We start from the raw sequence: 20,462 nt of genomic DNA on the forward strand, positions 1-20,462 counted from the left end.
GGGTTATCCGCTGGATTGAAAACCGTATGGGAATCATATACGCTCAAGTGTCATACGCTGAGTACTTTACTTTCATACTCATATAAAGATATAGCTCAATCCCCTCTCTGCCACCGACAAATAGTACCACTTTGGGCAGGTTATGATCGCTTACTATGCAAGGTGCTATGAAGGGGCCGGTTATCATTTCTTTGTCAAGGAGCCCATCATTCAGATTAAAAAATGTGGGTTATGCACGTATAGTGTACCTGATATATGTTCTTCTCCCTGTATGTAAATTCCGTTGTAATTAAGCGTGCATACAAACTCTCTGACCCCTGGCCGGCACAAACTACAAAGAAAATGATCACAGTCACCCCATATCTTTTCCAAAACATGAACGGCCATCGCCATGCCGGTGAAGGTGACCTTTCCTCTTTCCAGGCCGGCGCGGCGAGATGGGTGTGGTGCTCCGAGACGACTCTGCCTTTCACCCCTCTGGCGTCGATCGTGGTGACCCCCTCCCTGCCGGGGAAGCCAACAAAACCCGAGTGTTCACGGGCGGCGCATCCTTACAAATCACCCGTACCAGCCAGCCAGCTGCTGCCTTTCCCTCGCTCTGACCCTGACCAGGATCGGCACCAGCCACTTGCATTCTACGATTGCAACGTGAATTGCTGGGTGGATCCATCGGCCGGCACCAACCGTATCATGCATGCATGTTGCTTGACTGACTGCCATTTTCGTGTCCCATCTTTTATCAAATTTTTGTCGTGTCCCATCATTACACATACACATACATGCATGCATGCATGTGACGCGTTTTCACGCTACTGTTGCACGATAAGACGTCCCTTGATGAAATTTCATTAGGAAAGATGAAAGACGTACTATGTATTGTTTGCCGTACATGGTAGTACTTGATAATGATATGCACAGGGAAGGCTCGACATGCATTCATGCATGTCCTTTTTTTCATCCTTCTTGGACCGTGACATATATGCATGTCTTGGACGAACCCGATCGATCAGCCTCCTCCTCCTCCATTATTTGTTGAATCATTCATCCCTACGTACCATCCTGCTGTGCACGGCAAAAGTGTATGCTGTCTGTCCTGGTGACACGACCCGCACGCGGCAAATACTGTAGGTATGATCGGGCGAACAGCGCCTGCACCGTCTGTTAGCGCATGGATGCATGCATATGAACGGATGCAGCGCTAGGGATTAGCTGGTTAATCACTGTCAGCCAGGTGCTGAGGTCTAGCTGGACAAGTTCCACCTTTGGTCTCTTTAACTGTTTTGTCACACCGATTTACCAAATTTAAAGATGGAATAACCACAAAATATTTTGCTTAAACAATTCCTCCTAAACCGGCTGATTGACCTGTGAGGCCCAAGTGGCACCGGTTACTAGTGAGTAGAATCACATGTGGCCTCACCCGCAAAAAAAAAATCACATGTGGCCCGCCTATGTCTCGAATACGAACGAGTGTGTGTACTATATATTAAAGAAGAGGATATGGTGAAGAGCCCTCCACATTGGGTGATTACATGTTACATGAGTACCAACCCCACACGTCCACCCACCAAATTAGGCTATACTAATCTCTCCCGCTAGCCCACCGTCCAGTACACATGTGGCCCGTCTATGATATACTATAAGTTCATTTCAATTGAAGTTCCGAGCAAAGGCTACCAAAAAAACCTTTACTATCACGGAGATCGTTAAAGAAAACATGGATCCGAATGCCAAAGGGAAAAATTATGGAAAAGCTTCTCAAGGCCTCGTCCTCCTCACCGCGCAAGCATGGGAAAAACGTTATGTGCTATCGTTGTGGGGAGAAGGGTCATCTTGCGGAGATCTGTAGAAAAGAGGCGACCCGCTTCGTTTGTTATATCCTACTTATGGTGCATTATTCAGTGTTAATTATTCTCAATGCATGTTTATGACCATTTTCGTTTTCTGATTGGTCGCTTCTCAATCTATTTGCTAGCCTCCATTTGTACTAAGTGGGAATGCTGCTTGTGCATCCAATTCCTTAAACCTAAATTTGTGCCATGAATCCACCATACCTACCTATATGAGGTATTTACATGCCGTTCCAAGTAAATTTGCATGTGCCAACTCTAATCATTCAAATAATTATTCGTTTTGTGTGCCCGTACCGCTCATGGAGCGACAGGGGGTGGTCAATATTTTTCATGCTAGATGGGTTATTCTCACGATGGGTGTTTATTCACTTGTCATTGCACGAGAAAGTGGCAGGTAATAGGGATGCCCAGTCCCATAATGAATCAAAATCAAAAAATAAAATAAACCCCCCTTGAAAGTTGAAAGTTTGGAAGGCACCCGTGGATACGGCTAGCCATGGATTGTGAAAGAATGGTGGAGGGGGAGTAGAAATTTATTTTTTGTTTGGGAACTGCCTATAATGTGTCTAGCATGGGAGATATTGGAAACATTCGGTCGTGACGTTGACAAGAAAAGCATGCCTCTCGAAATAATTTATCTCTGTTTTAAGCTTTGAGCTCTGGCACCTTTGCAAATATCTATTTTACTTTTATGCATTTTTATTTTTATTTTTATTTTGAGTCTTCACCTTCTCTTATAAGCACCAACTGAAGAGCACTATTTTCGTACTTGTGCATTGGGTGTAGTTAATATTGAGTGTGTTTCATGAATGGATCAATGATTGAGCATGACGGACTAGGGATAACTTTCTTTAGCGTTGATATTTTGAAAGACATGATTGTTTGTTGGTATGCTTGAGTATTTATATCTTTATGTCAAACTATAGACTATTGCTTTGAATCTTTCGAATCTCAGTATTCATGCACAAAAGAAAGATTACATGATGAATGTGATAGGTAGCATTCCACATCAAAATTTCTGTTTTTTATCATTTACCTACTCGAGTACGAGCAAGAATTAAGCTTGGGGATGCTTGATACGTCTCCAACGTATCTATAATTTTTGATTGTTCCATGCTATTATAGTATCAATCTTGGACGTTTTATACGCAATTATATATCATTTTTTGGGACTAACCTATTAACTTAGTATCAAGTCCCAGTTGCTGCTTTTTGCCTGTTTTTGGTTTTCCAGAATATCAGTACCAAACGAAGTCCAATTGCCACGAAAATTTTTGACGATATATTTCTGGACATAAGAGACCCTGGAAGCTTCGGGAGGAGGCCAGAAGATGAAGGAGTAGCCCACAAGGCACCAGGGCATGCCCAGGGGGATTAGGTGTGGCCTGGTGGCTTGTGGGGCCCTCCTTTCCCTGTTTGACCCAATTCCAGCTCTATAAATTCTCTAAAATCTGTAAACCAATTGAGAGCCACCAGAAACCATTTTTCAACCGCCGCAAGTTCCTGTTCTCAAGAGATCCCATCTGGGGCCTTTTCTGGCACTCTGCCGAAGGGGGAAATACACCACAGAGGGGTTCTACATCAACCTTGCTGCCCCTCCGATGATGTGTGAGTAGTTTACCACAGACCTACGGCTCCATAGCTAGTAGCTAGATGGCTTCTTCTCTCTCTTTGATCTTCAATACAATGTTTTCCTCGATGTTCTTGGAGATCTATTAAATGTAATCCTTTTTGCGGTGTGTTTGTTGGGATCCGATGAATTGTGATTTGTGAGTTTATGATCAGATTATCTATGAATATTATTTGAATCTTCTCCGAACTCTTCTATGCATGATTATTATAGCTTTGTATTTCTCTCCGATCTATTGATTTGGTTGGCCAACTAGAATGATTTTTCTTGCAATGGGAGAGGTGCTTTGCGATGGGTTCGATCTTGAAGTGCTCAATCCCAGTGACAGAAAGGAACATGACACGTATTTGTATCGTTGCCATTAAGGATAAAAAGATGGGGGGGGGGGTTCAATATAATTGAGTTTACTTTGTCTACATCATGTCATCTTGCTTAAGGCATTACTCCATTCTTTATGAACTTAATACTCTAGATGCATACTGGATAGCGGTCGATGTGTGGAATTATAGTAGTAGATGCAGGCAGGGTCTACTTGTCTCGGACGTGATGCCTATATACATTATCGTTTCCTTAGATATCGTCATGATTATTCACTTTTCTATCAATTGCCCAATGGTAGTTTGTTTACCCACCGTATGCTATCTTCAAGAGAGAAGCCTAAAGTGAAAACTAGGCCCCCCCGGGTCTATCTAAATCATATATTAAAATCCAAAAATATATTGCCGCACTTTTATTTACTTTATTTTATTTTGTGTTTTTACTGATCTATCCATCACTACGAGATTTGATCCTTGCAATTAACCGCCAAGGAATTGACAACCCGTTGTTTGCGTTGGGTGCAAGTATTTGTTACTTTGTGTGTAGATATTGTTGGGGATTGTAGAAGAAATTAAAATTTTCTACGCATCACCAAGATCTATCTATGGCGTTTACTAGCAACGAGAGGGGAGGATTGCATCTACATACCCTTGTAGATCGCGAGCGGAAGCGTTCAAGAGAACGGGGTTGATGGAGTCGTACTCGTCGTGATCCAAATCACCGATGATCCAAGCGCCGAACGGACGACACCTCCGCGTTCAACACACGTACGGTTGGGAGAGACGTCTCCTCCTTCTTGATCCAGCAAGGGGAAAGGAGTGGTTGATGGAGATCCAGCAGCACGACGGCGTGGTGGTGGAAGCAGCGGGGATCTCGGCAGGGCTTCGTCAAGCTCAGCAAGAGGGAGAGGTGTTACGGGGGGAAGAGGGAGGCGCCAGGGGCTTGGGTGCGCAGCCCTCCATCCCCCCCTCTATATATAGGGGCCCTGGGGGGGCGCCGGCCCCTAGAGATCCAATCTCAAGGGGGGGGGGCGGCCAAGGGGGGAACTTGCCCCCCCAAGTCAGGTGGGGCGCCCCCATCCCCAGGGTTTCCAACCCTAGGCGCAGGGGGAGGCCTATGGGGGGCGCACCAGCCCACCAGGGGCTGGTTCCCTTCCCACTTCAGCCCATGGGGCCCTCCGGGATAGGTGGCCCCACCCAGTGGACCCCCGGGACCCTTCCGGTGGTCCCGGTACAATACCGGTGACCCCCGAAACTTTCCCGATGGCCGAAACTGGACTTCCTATATACAAATCTTTACCTCCGGACCATTCCGGAACTCCTCGTGATGTCCGGGATCTCATCCGGGACTCTGAACAACTTTCGGGTTACCGCATACTAATATCTCTACAACCCTAGCGTCACCGAACCATAAGTGTGTAGACCCTACGGGTTCGGGAGACACGCAGACATGACCGAGACGACTCTCCGGTCAATAACCAACAGCGGGATCTGGATACCCATGTTGGCTCCCACATGCTCCTCGATGATCTCATCGGATGAACCACGATGTCGAGGATTCAAGTAATCCCGTATACAATTCCCTTTGTCAATCGGTACTTTACTTGCCCAAGATTCGATCGTCGGTATCCCAATACCTCGTTCAATCTCGTTACCGGCAAGTCACCTTACTCGTTCCGTAATGCATGATCCCGTGACTAACTACTTAGTCACATTGAGCTCATTATGATGATGCAATACTGAGTGGGCCCAGAGATACTTCTCCGTCATACGGGGTGACAAATCCCAGTCTCGATCCGAGCCAACCCAACAGACACTTTCGGAGATACCTGTAGTGCACCTTTATAGCCACCCAGTTACGTTGTGACGTTTGGTACACCCAAAGCATTCCTACGGTATCCGGGAGTTGCACGATCTCATGGTCTAAGGAAATGATACTTGACATTAGAAAAGCTTCAGCAAACGAACTACACGATCTAGTGCTATGCTTAGGATTGGGTCTTGTCCATCACATCATTCTCCTAATGATGTGATCCCGTTATCAATGACATCCAATGTCCATGGTCAGGAAACCGTAACCATCTATTGATCAACGAGCTAGTCAACTAGAGGCTTACTAGGGACATGTTATGGTCTATGTGTTCACACATGTATTACGATTTCCGGATAACACAATTATAGCATGAACAATAGACAACTATCATGAACAAGGAAATATAATAATAATCATTTTATTATTGCCTCTAGGGCATATTTCCAACAGTCTCCCACTTGCACTAGAGTCAATAATCTAGTTACATTGTGATGAATCGTACACCCATAGAGTTCTGGTGTTGATCATGTTTTGCCCGTGGAAGAGGTTTAGTCAACGGATCTGCGATATTCAAATCCGTATGTACTTTACAAATATCTATGTCTCCATTTTGAACATTTTGACGAATGGAGTTGAAGCGACGCTTGATGTGCCTGGTCTTCTTGTGAAACCTGGGCTCCTTGGCAAGGGCAATAGCTCCAGTGTTGTCACAGAAGAGAGTCATCGGCCCCGATGCATTGGGAATAACTCCTAGGTCAGCAATGAACTCCTTCATCCAGATTGCTTCATGTGCTGCCTCCGAGGCTGCCATGTACTCCGCTTCACATGTAGATCCCGCCACGACGCTTTGCTTGCAACTGCACCAGCTCACTGCCCCACCATTCAAAATATACACGTATCCGGTTTGTGACTTAGAGTCATCCAGATCTGTGTCGAAGCTAGCATCGACGTAACCCTTTACGACGAGCTCTTCGCCACCTCCATAAACGAGAAACATATCCTTAGTCCTTTTCAGGTACTTCAGGATGTTCTTGACCGCTGTCCAGTGTTCCATGCCGGGATTACTTTGGTACCTTCCTACCAAACTTACGGCAAGGTTTACATCAGGTCTGGTACACAGCATGGCATACATAATAGACCCTATGGCCGAGGCATAGGGGATGACACTCATTCTCTATCTTCTGCCGTGGTCGGGCATTGAGCCGTGCTCAATCTCACACCTGGCAATACAGGCAAGAACCCCTTCTTGGACTGATCCATATTGAACTTCTTCAATATCTTGTCAAGGTATGTGCTTTGTGAAAGACCTATGAGGCGTCTCGATCTATCTCTATAGATCTTGATGCCTAATATATAAGCAGCTTCTCCAAGGTCCTTCATTGAAAAACACTTATTCAAGTAGGCCTTTATACTTTCCAAGAATTCTATATCATTTCCCATCAATAGTATGTCATCCACATATAATATGAGAAATGCCACAGAGCTCCCACTCACTTTCTTGTAAACACAGGCTTCTCCATAAGTCTGTGTAAACCCAAACGCTTTGATCATCTCATCAAAGCGAATGTTAAAACTCCGAGATGCCTACACCAGCCCATATATTGAGCGCTGGAGCTTGCATACTTTGTCAGCATTCTTAGGATCGACAAAACCTTCCGGCTGCATCATATACAATTCTTCCTTAAGGAAGCCGTTAAGGAATTCCGTTTTGACGTCCATTTGCCATATTTCATAATCGTAGAATGCGACAATTGCTAACATGATTCGGACGGACTTCAGCTTCGCTACGAGTGAGAAGGTCTCATCATAGTCAACTCCTTGAACTTGTCGATAACCCTTAGCGACAAGTCGAGCTTTCTAGATGGTAACATTTCCATCCGCGTCCGTCTTCTTCTTAAAGATCCATTTATTTTCTATCGCTCGCCGATCATCGGGCAAGTCTGTCAACGTCCATACTTTGTTTTCATACATGGATCCTATCTCGGATTGCATGGCTTCAAGCCATTTGTTGGAATCTGGACCCGCCATTGCTTCTTCATAGTTCGAAGGTTCACCGTTGTCCAACAACATGATTTCCAGGACAGGGTTGCCGTACCACTCTGGTGCGGAACGTGTCCTTGTGGACCTATGAAGTTCAATGGTAACTTGATCATGATCGTCATCATTAACTTCCTCTCTAGTCGGTGCAGGCACCACACAAACATTTTCTTGTGCTGCGCTACTTTCCGGTTCGAGAGGGGTCATCTCATCAAGTTCCACTTTCCTCCCACTTACTTCTTTCGAGAGAAACTCTTTCTCCAGAAAGGACCCGTTCTTGGCAACGAAGATCTTGCCTTCGGATCTGAGGTAGAAGGTATACCCAATGGTTTCCTTAGGGTATCCTATGAAGACGCATTTTTCCGACTTGGGTTCGAGCTTTTCAGGTTGAAGTTTCTTGACATAAGCATCGCATCCCCAAACTTTAAGAAACGACAGCTTAGGTTTCTTTCCAAACCATAATTCATACGGTGTCGTCTCAACGGGTTTCGACGGAGCCCTATTTAAAGTGAATGCGGCAGTCTCTAAAGCATAACCCCAGAATGATAGCGGTAGATCGGTAAGAGACATCATAGATCGCACCATATCCAATAGAGTGCGATTACGACGTTCGGACACACCATTCGTTGAGGTGTTCCAGGCGGCGTGAGTTGTGAAACAATTCCACATTTCCTTAAGTGTGTGCCAAATTCGTGACTCAAATATTTCCCTCCACGATCTGATCGTAAGAACTTTATTTTCCTGTCACGTTGATTCTCAACCTCACTCTGAAATTCCTTGAACTTTTCAAAGGTCTCATACTTGTGTTTCATTAAGTAGACATACCCATATCTACTCAAGTCATCAGTGAGGGTGAGAACATAACGATAGCCACCGCGAGCCTCAACGCTCATTGGACCGCACACATCAGTATGTATGATTTCCAATAAGTTGGTTGGTCGCTCCATTGTTCCGGAGAACGGAGTCTTGGTCATTTTGCCCATGAGGCATGGTTCACACGTGTCAAATGATTCATAATCAAGAGACTCCAAAAGTCCATCTGCATGGAGTTTCTTCATGCGTTTGACACCAATGTGACCAAGGCGGCAGTGCCACAAGTATGTGGGACTATCATTATCAACCTTACATTTCTTGGCATTCACACTATGAATATGTGTAACATCACGTTCGAGATTCATTAAGAATAAACCATTGACCAGCGGGGCATGACCATAAAACATATCTCTCATATAAATAGAACAACCATTATTCTTGGATTTAAATGAGTAGCCATCTCGCATTAAACGAGATCCAGATACAATGTTCATGCTCAAAGCTGGCACTAAATAACAATTATTGAGGTTTAAAACTAATCCCGTAGGTAAATGTAGAGGTAGCGTGCCGACGGCGATCACATCGACCTTGGAACCATTCCCGACGCGTATCGTCACCTCGTCCTTCGCCAGTCTCCGCTTATTCCGCAGCTCCTGCTTTGAGTTACAAATATGAGCAACCGCACCGGTATCGAATACCCAGGAGCTACTACGAGCGTTGGTTAGGTACACATCTATAACATGTATATCACATATACCTTTGGTATTGCCGGCCTTCTTGTCCGCTAAGTACTTGGGGCAGTTCCGCTTGCAGTGACCATTTCCCTTGCAATAAAAGCACTCAGTCTCAGGCTTGGGTCCATTCTTTGTCTTCTTCCCGGTAGCTTGCTTACCGGGCGCGGCAACTCCCTTGCCGTCTTTCTTGAAGTTCTTCTTACCCTTGCCTTTCTTGAACTTAGTGGTTTTATTCACCATCAACACTTGATGTTCCTTTTTGATCTCCACCTCCGCTGATTTCAGCAGTGAATATACCTCAGGAATGGTCTTTTCCATCCCCTGCATATTGAAGTTCATCACAAAGCTCTTGTAGCTAGGTGGGAGCGACTGAAGGATTCTGTCAACGACTGCGTCATCCGGGAGATTAACTCCCAGCTGAGACAAGCGGTTGTGCAACCCAGACATTTTGAGTATGTGTTCGCTGACGGAACTATTCTCCTCCATCTTACAACTGTAGAACTTGCCGGAGACTTCATATCTCTCGACCCTGGCATGAGCTTGGAAAACCATTTTCAGCTCTTGGAACATCTCATATGCTCCGTGCTGCTCAAAACGCTTTTGGAGCCCCGGTTCTAAGCTGTAAAGCATGCCGCACTGAACCAGGGAGTAATCATCACTACGTGACTGCCAGGCGTTCAAAACGTCTTGAGTTGCTGGGAAAACAGGTGCATCACCTAGCGGTGCTTCAAGGACATATGCTTTCTTGGCAGCTATGAGGATAATCCTCAGGTTACGGACCCAGTACGTGTAGTTGCTACCATCGTCTTCAGCTTGGTTTTCTCTAGGAACGCGTTGAAGTTGAGGGCAACATTAGCGTGGGCCATTTGATCTACAAGACATATTGTAAAGGTTTTAGACTAAGTTCACGATAATTAAGTTCATCAAATCAAATTATTAACGAACTCCCACTCAGACAGACATCCCTCTAGTCATCTAAGTGATACATGATCCGAGTCAACTAGGCCGTGTCCGATCATCACGTGAGACGGACTAGTCATCATCGGTGAACATCTTCATGTTGATCATATCTGCTATACGACTCATGTTCGACCTTTCGGTCTCTTGTGTTCCGAGGCCATGTCTGTACATGCTAGGCTCGTCAAGTCAACCTAAGTGTATTGCGTGTGTAAATCTGGCTTACACCCGTTGTATGCGAACGTTAGAACCTATCACACCCGATCATCACGTGGTGCTTCGGAACAACGAACCTTCGCAACGGTGCACAGTTAGGGGGAACACTTTCTTGAAATTTTAGCGAGGGATCATCTTATTTATGCTACCGTCGTTCTAAGCAAATAAGATGTAAAACATGATAAACATCACATGCAATCAAATAGTGACATGATATGGCCAATATCATTTTGCTCCTTTTGATCTCCATCTTCGGGGCGCCATGTTCATCATCGTCACCGGCATGACACCATGATCTCCATCATCGTGTCTTCATGAAGTTGTCTCGCCAATTATTACTTCTACTACTATGGCTAACGGTTAGCAATAAAGTAAAGTAATTACATGACGTTCCAGTTGACACGCAGGTCATAAATAAATTAAGACAACTCTTAGGCTCCTGCCGGTTGTCATACTCATCGACATGCAAGTCGTGATTCCTATTACAAGAACATGATCAATCTCATACATCACATATATCATTCATCACATCCTTCTGGCCATATCACATCACCTGACACTTGCTGCAAAAACAAGTTAGACGTCCTCTAATTGTTGTTGCAAACTTTTACGTGGCTGCTATAGGTTTCTAGCAAGAACGATTCTTACCTACGCCAAAACCACAACGTGATATGCCAATTTCTATTTAACCTTCATAAGGACCCTTTTCATCGAATCTGATCCGACTAAAGTGGGAGAGACAGACACCCGCTAGCCACCTTATGCAACTAGTGCATGTCAGTCGGTGGAACCTGTCTCACGTAAGTGTACGTGTAAGGTCGGTCCGGGCCGCTTCATCCGACGATGCCGCCGAATCAAGATAAGATTAGTAACGGCAAGTAAATTGACAAAATCAACGCCCACAACAACTTGTGTTCTACTCGTGCATAGAAACTACGCATAGACCTAGCTCATGATGCCACTGTTGGGGATTGTAGCAGAAATTAAAATTTTCTACGCATCACCAAGATCTATCTATGGAGTTTACTAGCAACGAGAGGGGAGGATTGCATCTACATACCCTTGTAGATCGCGAGCGGAAGCGTTCAAGAGAACGGGGTTGATGGAGTCGTACTCGTCGTGATCCAAATCACCGATGATCCAAGCGCCGAACGGACGGCACCTCCGCGTTCAACACACGTATGGTTGGGAGAGACGTCTCCTCCTTCTTGATCCAGCAAGGGGAAAGGAGAGGTTGATGGAGATCCAGCAGCACGACGGTGTGGTGGTGGAAGCAGCGGGGATCTCGGCACGGCTTCGCCAAGCTCAGCGAGAGGGAGAGGTGTTACGGGGGGAAGAGGGAGGCGCCAGGGGCTTGGGTGCGCAGCCCTCCCTCCCCCCTCTATATATAGGGGCCCTGGGGGGCGCCGGCCCCTAGAGATCCAATCTCAACGGGGGGTGGCGGCCAAGGGGGTAACTTGCCCCCAAGTCAGGTGGGGCGCCCCCCACCCCCAGGGTTTCCAACCCTAGGCGCAGGGGGAGGCCTATGGGGGGCGCACCAGCCCACCAGGGGCTGGTTCCCTTCCCACTTCAGCCCATGGGGCCCTCCGGGATAGGTGGCCCCACCCGGTGGACCCCCGGGACCCTTCCGGTGGTCCCGGTACAATACCGGTGACCCCCGAAACTTTCCCGATGGCCGAAACTGGACTTCCTATATACAAATCTTTACCTCCCACTACTGGAATCAGCTAATTTGCCATCTGCCAGCTCTTTGCCGTCTGCTAGCTGACGGCAAAGAAGCTCTTTGCCATCAGCTACCCAAAAGCAGACGGCAAAGAAAAGGCTGATGGCAAAGAATCTCTTTGCCATCTGCCAGCTCTTTGCCGTCTGCCAGCAGACGGCAAAGAATCGTTGCCGCCCGCTGGCAGACGGCAAAGAGTGAGGTGGCCCCCACCCCCCGCTCGTTTGGAAAAATCTTAACGGCCCACCTCTTTGCCGTCCGCTAGCAGACGGCAAAGAGGCAAAAAGGCGGACGGCAAAGAGGGCACTTTACTAACGGCAGGTACCCTCCCGCCCGTTACTCACTTCCTCCTCGCCCTTCTCCTCCCACCCCGCCGCCGCCGTCGCCGCCCGCCGCGCGCCCCCGCCCCGTCGCCCCCGCCGCCCCGTCGCCCCACCGCCCCGGCTCCCCGCCGCCCCACCGCCCCGTCGCCCCCCCCGCCCCGGCCCCCCGCCGCCCCGCTCCCCCCGCCGCCCCAGGCCGCCTCCTCCACCGCCCCGCCCCGGCCCCCCGCCGCCCCGGCCCCCCGCCGCCCCGCCTCCTCCACCGCCCCGCCCCGTCGCCGCCCCCTCCCCGACCCATCGCCGCCCCCCACAGTGAGCCCCTGCCATTTTTTTCTGTTTTTTTGTTTTTCTTTTCTGTTTAGATAAAGTTTTTTAGTTTAAGTTTTTTCAGTTTAGAATTAATTAGTTTAGGTTATTTAGTTTAATTAGTTTAGGTTTAATTAGTTTAAATAGTTTAGTTTTAATTAGTTTAGGTTTTTAGTTTAGGTTTAGGTTAAGTAGAAGGGGGAAGAAGAAGAAGAAGAAGAAGAAGAAGAAGAAGAGGAGGAGGAGGAGGAGGATGTAGTGCCAGATTTCTCAACTCATTGCCATCACTATAATTGTGTATAATCTCAATTCTCACTAGTAGTCTTATTAGTTAGTACATTATGCTTTTTATGTGTCATTTAAATAATGTAGTGCCAGATTTCTCAACTCATTGCCATATAATGAATTATTATTGTTATATTATTAATAGATGATGGAACAAAAACTATTTCCCTTCAAAGTGAATAATCTTTCAGTGAAGTAAATATTAGTGCACGAGTTATTTTATATACAAGAAAAAAAATTGGCATGTCGTGGTAGAATTAGTATTTGTCATAAATGAATTCAAATGCATTTCCAATAGAAAATGTAATACACATATCTAGTGAACTGTAAACGAAAGTTATCCACAGACTCCTTGTAGGGGTTGTATAAAATATTATGAAACTAATAGTGAGAAGAGCAAAAGCTTTCCTCAAATTCCTTTGTATATATTCAAATTCATCAATCAGCAACACTCGAATTAGTTTAATTTGAGAAAACAACAAGGCATGCATATTGCTTATGGAATCTGTCGTAAGAGGCAAACTATACCCGTCTTTTCCTTTTCTTTTTTGCGGAAAGGCAAACTATACATTCTGATTTGCATACAAAGTAAATTGCTTGGTGTGTGGCACCTAGAGCCACCTAAAATATGGTGCAACTATGATTTGTTGCCACAAGTATTCCAATGTGATCACACCAGAAGGAACTTTAGGTTTAGTTTTGGTTAAGAAGAAAGAAGAAAGATGAAAAAAAGAAGAAGATAAAGAGGAGAAAGAAGAAGTGTATTTTCCCCCTATTTTTAGATTACTATGCTCTTTTTTTCAACATTTTCAGTTTTCTTTCATGTCTAAAGAAATCCCTAGTTTTGAAGGGTGCCAATTGCCATTGCCAACTGACCTACCAAATTAACTAAGTGTTGATGATGTTGTTGAGCACAAGTGCATTGCTTTTTTTTTTCTCAGTTTTCTTTCATGTCTAGAAACTTGGCTCTATGTTTATAGATATGCTTCTAGCTAGATACTAATTGGTCTCTTCTGCTGCTTATTAGAGATGGGGGGAGGCCGTCACCGCTCTGCCACACCGAAGTACGAGTTGGATGCTTTCGAGTTCTTCAGTATCATACTTGGGACTTCCTCCAAGAGGCAGGTATATAGAAGGAGAGATCTCCCCTTCACCCATCTCATTATGATAACTCTGTTGTTTGCTACATCACTCCTTGTCCCAAACTGCAGAGGCTGCCTGACACTTATATGAACATGCTGGGTGAAGATCCGCCAAATAATGTGAAGCTGCGACAGGCCGGTAGCGGGGTTCGCAGGCTGTGGGACGTGGAGTTGGTGATCAAGGAGGGCCACATGTACCTGTGTCATGGCTGGGAGAAGTTCTACCGTGCCTACGACCTGCGGCTGGGGTACTTCCTTCTCTTCAGGCACGACGACGACGCCAACATGCTCATCGTGAAGGTGTTCAACGCGACTATGTGTCGCATGCGCTACGCTGACGACGATGATGCCGGTACATTCTGCCTCTTCTTATTCCTCTACATTTGGCTTTGTCTTGCATCGATTGTTAACGGTCATTAATTGTTGCATTTGGACAGGCAATGGGAGCAGCAGCAGCGACACTGGCTACAGCCAAAGCAGCAGCGATTCTGGCTGTAGCAAAAGCAGTAGCGATTCGGGCTGCAGCAAAGACAGCAAGGAGGATGATCCGGACTGGAGTGGGGAAGAAGAGGAGCAGAGTGGGCATCCGGCTGAGGATGACCTCCTAGCGATGGTGGTGGCCGACCAAGGGCAGGAGATGGTGGTGGCGCACCATGGGCAAGAGATGGTGGTGGCTGAGGATGACCTAGCGATGGTGGTGGCGCCGGCGATCCCACAGCTGGGCGACATGACCACGCCAATTGTGGTAGAAGACTACATCCCACTGCCTCCACCGCCTCCACCGCCTCGCCGCTCTTGGCGCATCAGGCTGAGGAAGGAGAAGGAGAAGAACAATGAGAACTGAACTATGCCAGGTATGTCAGATCTCCAAAATGATCTATATATAGTTTGCTCTAATATGCTTAGTTACCTATGTTAGCTCTAATATGCTTAGTTACATATGTTAGCTCTAATATGCTAAGTTATCTCTACTATGCTTAGTTTCCTATAGGTTAGCTCCAAAATTACTTATGTTAGCACAAAATGACCAAGTTTACATAATAAGCTTATAGTCTTCTTCTTCTTCTTCCAAAATGACATAAGTTAGCTATAAGTTAGCTCTAATATGCTTAGTTCACTCAAAGATGGCATAATTAGCTAGGTTGGCTCCATTTTACCTAAGTTGGCTCTAATATGCTAAGTTATCTCTAATATGCTTAGTTTCCTATAGGTTAACTCCAAAATTACTTATGTTAGCACAAAATGACCAAGTTTATATAATAAGCTTAATTATAGTCTTCTTCTTCTTCTTCTTATTATTATTATTATTCTAGTCTTCTTCTAGTATTCTTCTAGTCTTCTTCTTCTTCATTTTCTTCTAGGTTAGCTCCATTTTACTTAAGTATGCTTATTTCTTATAGTCTTATTCTTCTTCTTCTTTTTCTAACATCTTGTTTATCATTTTGCAGATTTGATTTAATTCACGGAAACTTGCATGGATGGAGTGCTTCTTTTCCATTTGTGCTTTTATTTTGTATCAATGAACTTGCATGGTTGGAACTTGTTATATGGATGGATGGACAACGGTGTAGGATGAATAATGAGAAACTTTTGTAATATGTAAGGATGGAAATATATATGTGTTGGTTATGTATGTATATATGATGAAACTTGTGTGTTGGATATGCTTGTTGTGTATATATGTGAATTGCTGTGTATATCTCTGTATATCTATGAATTGCTGTCAAATTGAATGAATTAAATTAAAAACAGGGATGTACAGGCTCTTTGCCGTCTGCCACCGACGGCAACGGGCTCTTTGCCGTCCGCCGCGAACGGCAAATAAGCCACGTGGCAACCACCTGTGCTTCCTGGCAGCTGACCCATTTGGTCAGTTTGCCTACAGTGGCAGACGGCAAAGGCTTGAAGCTCTTTGCCGTCAGCCGCGGACGGCAAAGGATGCCGTTAGACGCCTAACGGACTAACAGCGAATTTATTGCCGTCGGCTTTCTTTGCCGTCCGCCGCTGATGGCAAAGGCCCCTTTGCCGTCCGCTTCAGAAAGCAGACGGCAAAGAAGCTCTTTACCGTAGCCTACTTTGCCGGAGCCTTTTGCCGTCTGCGGCGGACGGCAAAGCTCTTTGCCGTCCGCCACCCTTGCCTTTGCCGTCCGCCGTGGCAGACGGCAAAGTAGCAGATTCCTGTAGTGTCCGGACCATTCCGGAACTCCTCGTGATGTCCGGGATCTCATCCGGGACTCCAAAAAACTTTCGGGTTACCGCATACTAATATCTCTACAACCCTAGCGTCACCGAACCTTAAGTGTGTAGACCCTACGGGTTCGGGAGACACGCAGACATGACCGAGACGACTCTCCGGTCAATAACCAACAGCGGGATCTGGATACCCATGTTGGCTCCCACATGCTCCTCGATGATCTCATCGGATGAACCACGATTTCGAGGATTCAAGTAATCACGTATGCAATTCCCTTTGTCAATCGGTACTTTACTTGCCCGAGATTCGATCGTCGGTATCCCAATACCTCGTTCAATCTCGTTACCGGCAAGTCACTTTACTCGTTCCGTAATGCATGATCCCATGACTAACTACTTAGTCACATTGAGCTCATTATGATGATGCAATACCGAGTGGGCCCAGAGATACTTCTCCGTCATACGGGGTGACAAATCCCAGTCTCGATCCGAGCCAACCCAACAGACACTTTCGGAGATACCTGTAGTGCACCTTTATAGCCACCCAGTTACGTTGTGACGTTTGGTACACCCAAAGCATTCCTACGGTATCCGGGAGTTGCACGATCTCATGGTCTAAGGAAATGATACTTGACATTAGAAAAGCTTCAGCAAACGAACTACACGATCTAGTGCTATGCTTAGGATTGGGTCTTGTCCATCACATCATTCTCCTAATGATGTGATCCCGTTATCAATGACATCCAATGTCCATGGTCAGGAAACCGTAACCATCTATTGATCAACGAGCTAGTCAACTAGAGGCTTACTAGGGACATGTTATGGTCTATGTGTTCACACATGTATTACGATTTCCGGATAACACAATTATAGCATGAACAATAGACAATTATCATGAACAAGGAAATATAATAATAATCATTTTATTATTGCCTCTAGGGCATATTTCCAACAGATATTGCTAATGAGTTGTTGCGTGATTCTCCTACTGGATTCATAACCTTGGTTCCTAACTGAGGGAAATACTTATCTCTACTGTACTGCATCACCCTTTACTTTTCAAGGAAATCTCAACGCGGCTCACAAGTAACAAACCTCCTCCACGAAGAAGAAAAGGGCGGCTTCTGAGGACATCGCGAGCGCTCACACCCGGAGACGACAGCGCCTCGTGAAGGTTGCCCATGCCGTACCCCGCGAGGCCCCTGCCACTGCCAAGGTCGACTCCTGTGAAACGGAGGACGGCCTCGTCGAAACACGGCGGCCGAGGCCACCACCAAGGAGGTATGGCTTCTTCCCTTGTCAGCAGTAAGTACCCAAGCATAATTGTTTGTACTCTCTGATTGATCATCATTTGTCTTTTATTCACAGCCCGTTGCGCTCCAATATAAGCGACATGAATTCGTCGAGCGGGCTTCCTCCTCTGAGCACCTCAGAGGAGCGCCATCCCTCCCCCACTGCCTAGGAAGGGCTGGGGGAGGCAACCTCCAAGCAGGCTCCGCCGGAGGCCCCTATGGGGGGCGGGTTCAACACCCTTGTGGCCGAGGCCTCGGCCTTGGCCTCCAAGGACCCCATGGAGAAGAACCCCTCCTTAACCTAGGGCAGCCGAGCAATTTGGCGCGTGCTGACCCGGAGCCACCTCGGTAGCCCCTTATGACGCCCATCCCTCCCATGACGGGGAGGGCCGAGGTGGCCTGTCCATCCTCTCCTGCCATAGGGCAGGAGTTGGCGGGGTCGACCAAGGAGATGGAGGCATACATGATGGACTCTTCCATTGTTGCCAAGCACCTTGTCCTACTGGGTGCGGCGCTGCAGAGTTACTGGTCCGCAGAGGCCGGTATCAAGGAGGCCTTCAGGGGCCACTATCATTGGCCCTTTCCTTAGATTTTACATCGTCGTAAAAACATTCTTAGCTCGATGCATATGCTGGCCCTTATAGCTGATAGGCGGAAAAGCAAGTTTGTCTGAAGAGTTGTAATACTGCGGACGCGTACAATAGCCTCGTAACTACAGTTGCCCCCGATCCACAAGTGAGATATTAAGATTTTGCTCGGGGGTCTTAATAAAACTCAACATTTAGTATATGCCAAACGTATTGTTGCCCCCAAGACCCTCGCCGGAAAAGGCAAAACCGACCAGGGGATCGATGTCGCCCGAGGAAGCTAATTAATATTGTTGTAGATTTTGGCCTCGGTTTTGGCATCCAATGCGAAAGAGTTGGAGGAGCTAAACCAAAAGCCCGACCGGTCGAGAAGGATGCGGATCTGCTCAAGAAGCAGATGGAGGTTGCTGAAGGTAAATATGGAAAGTCTTGTAGCTTTTGCGAATTTGCGATGCCCGCTTTAAGTTATGATTCTAACACTGATGTGTTCGCGGCTGCCTCTGCGGAGCTGGAAAAGCTCCGATCCGAGCTGAAAACGGCTCGGCAAGTGGCCGAACAGCAAAGGGCCACGGCAGAGAGGGCCAACACAGAGCTGGTGAAGGAAAAGCAGGTCAGCGAGAGGCACGTGGCCCGGGTTGCCGAGGTTGAAGAAAACCTGAAAGGCTTTTGCGCACAGCGTGATGCTCTTTAGAAGGAGGACACACTCATGTCCGAGCTGGCCGCAGCCAGCTCGACGTGCAAAGAGGCCAAGACCCAAGCCCGGGCTGATCACGAGACGCTTCAACAAGTGAAGCAAATTGCCGATGGTAAGCCCTATCTTCTTCGCTGCATATTTTGTGACAGCCGATTTTCTCATCTTACGCAAGTCTGGCGTTCTTCAGAGGTCTTTAGGGACCTACCGTGGAGTGCCGTGAACGCTGGTGCACACTTTGCTACCCAACCTGACGGGTCCAAGGAGAAGACCTTCTCGGTCTGATACGTCTCCGTTGTATCTATAATTTTTTATTGTTTCATGTCAATATTATACAACTTTTACATACTTTTGGCAACATTTTATATTATTTTTGGGACTAACATATTGATCCAGTGCCTAGTGTCAGTTCATGTTTGTTGCATGTTTTTTGTTTCGCAGAATACCATATCAAACGAAGTCCAAACGCGATAAAAATTTATGGAGAATTATTTTGGAATATATATGATTTTTGGAAGATGGAATCAACGCAAACGGAGGACCACGGCCTCCACTAACCACCAAGGCACACCAGCACCCCCCGGCGCGTGGTGGTGCCTAATGGGCACCCCGAAAGTCGGTTGGGGCTCTTCTTTGGGCGCAAGACAGATAATTGATGTCGCTTGAGATGCGTCGGTGTTTCCCCAAGGAATAAGGGAGGATGCAGCACTGCAACGGTAAGGCATTTCCCTCAGTGATGAGACCAAGGTTATCGAACCAGTAGAAGAACCACGCAACACTACGTAAACGGTACCTGCACACAAATAACAAATACTTGCAACCCGACGCGTTAAAGGGGTTGTCAATCCCTTTCGGGTAGCGGTGCCAAAAAGTGACGTTCGGATAGGATAAAATTGTAGTAGATTGATAGATGCAAATAAAAGTAAATAAAACGCAACAAGGTATTTTTGGGTTTTTGATAATATAGATCTGAAAAATAAAAGAAGCAAATAAAAGAAAAGGAAACTCGCAATATGGATGTAAAAGTATATGATAGGAAAATAGACCTGGGGGCCGTAGATTTCACTAGTGGCTTCTCTAGAGAAAATAGCAACGGTGGGTAGTCAAAATAATGTTGGGCAATTGATAGAAAAGCAAATAATTATGAGGATATCCAAGACAAATCATATATATAGGCATCACGTCCAAGATTAGTAGACCGACTCATGCCTGCATCTACTACTATTACTCCACACATCGACCGCTATCCAGCATGCATCTAGTGTATTAAGTTCATGGAAAAATGGAGTAATGCAATAAGAACGATGACATGATGTAGACAAGATCTATTCATGTAGGAATAGACCCCATCTTTTTATCCTTAATAGCAACAATACATGCGTGCCTTGCTGCCCCTTCTGTCACTGGGAAAGGACACCGCAAGATCGAACCCATTACAAAGCACCTCTTTACATTGCAAGATAAATAGATCAAGTTGGCCAAACAAAACCCAAATATCGAAGAAGAAATACGAGGCTATAACAATCAAGATTGAATATTAAATCAAGGCAAAT

The sequence above is a fragment of the Aegilops tauschii genome, chromosome 4 (assembly GCF_002575655.3).
Source record: "Aegilops tauschii subsp. strangulata cultivar AL8/78 chromosome 4, Aet v6.0, whole genome shotgun sequence".
In the NCBI taxonomy this organism is placed as follows: Eukaryota; Viridiplantae; Streptophyta; class Magnoliopsida; order Poales; family Poaceae; genus Aegilops; species Aegilops tauschii.